We start from the raw sequence: 1597 nt of genomic DNA on the forward strand, positions 1-1597 counted from the left end.
TAAGTAACTAAGAATATAGATAAGAATGGGGATGAGAAGCAGAACTCAGAGAAAGGAGATGAGAAGCAGAGTCTTGAGCCGAAGCTCCAACATAATTCGTATGCTTTTCGCTGCCCCACTTTGTGCTATTTATTAATCTCCCCATCTCACGTGCTCCACAGGGGTAAACTTGTCCAATAGGTTCATAACAATACCCCGTCCTCAAAAAGAACCTTGTCCTCAAGGTTCAAGTAGAGCAACACTGCAATCTTAGCATTGACCCTTGTGTCTGATCTCTTTTGCTTGGAATTGAATTCTAAATTCAGAAGTCCACCTGGGTCAAACAGAAATCGAGGCGAATCCACAGTAATCCCCGACATATTTTTGTCTAGCTTAGCACAATGAAGTTGGTTGTGTACTTGCACCTCTTGATGCAGGGATGAATTACTTGTGTTCCAACCAATTGATTGTGACTTTGCTATCTCTCCAGCAGTGGCCTCATCTTGTTGGCCTGAAGACCTCCCTACGTTAGTCTTCTCTTGAAGCTGCTGAATAATATTGTTGCCCTTAGATCTTGCTAATACATAATACTTTGTCACTTTAAAGTCCTTAGCACCTGTACTCCTTATACTTTGCAGCATACTAGCCTTGCCAAGTCACTTCTCAACCATATCCATATTCTCCGGTTCAAATTCAAAAGTAGCAAATGCACGTCTTGAATAGAGTGTACTGACACTATAATCCCTTCTTCCTAACATTCTATTGCTTTCAGCAGACAATGCTAATAGCAGAACAATGAGTCTTTTTCTCCAAGGCAATATAGCAGCCCTTGTTGCCAACTCTGTCGAGTGTGATGAGATATCTCTCTGCCGGCCAGGATCCCACACTCTAGTCATAAAAGCAGAATATGCACATAAGCAAAACTTGCCAGTAGATCGCAGCAATAGTTGTGTCTCCAAGGTACCTGTATGACCATTTAGATTCATGATCTTGGGATTGATTCCTGGATCCCATATGCAAATAACAAGTACAGTTCCACCAAGAGTAACAATATACAGATTACCAACAAGAGCAAATGGAAAATGATGCAACTTTAAAGCTCCACGACTATCTAAGGCATTCCCTGGGAGGTTAGAGGTGTTTCTACTGCCACAGTTAATTACACCAGAACAAATTACAACAGAGAAGAACCATGTATCACTCAAAATATTTTGAGTTAAGACTCTTATCTTTAGAAAATGAAGGGCACAGTCCAATTTCGCACAGACAAGAGCTATGTCAGCATATGGATCCCAGATTTGTTGTTCATGTAACATTGTGTAGTCCCATGAATGATTTCCATTATGTTTCTTCTTTTTCATTCCTGCTGCAGCAACCCACGTAGAATCATAAATTCTTGGAGGAGACAACTTGAGAGTTGCCGGAATAACACCGCCCTCCTCAACACTGGACCAAACAGCAGAGATGGTGTACGTCGCAGTGCGAAGACAGTTGGATGAGTATTGCTGCACATCAGTAACACCCCATTATTGAACCAGCTTGTCTATGCCTACACCAACACTTCCATGGAATATAGCTCGAAAGATGTGGCCCGATGCTGTGGCAACAGTTTCAGGAA

Source organism: Nicotiana attenuata, unplaced genomic scaffold (genome assembly GCF_001879085.1).
Source record: "Nicotiana attenuata strain UT unplaced genomic scaffold, NIATTr2, whole genome shotgun sequence".
Taxonomy (NCBI): domain Eukaryota; kingdom Viridiplantae; phylum Streptophyta; class Magnoliopsida; order Solanales; family Solanaceae; genus Nicotiana; species Nicotiana attenuata.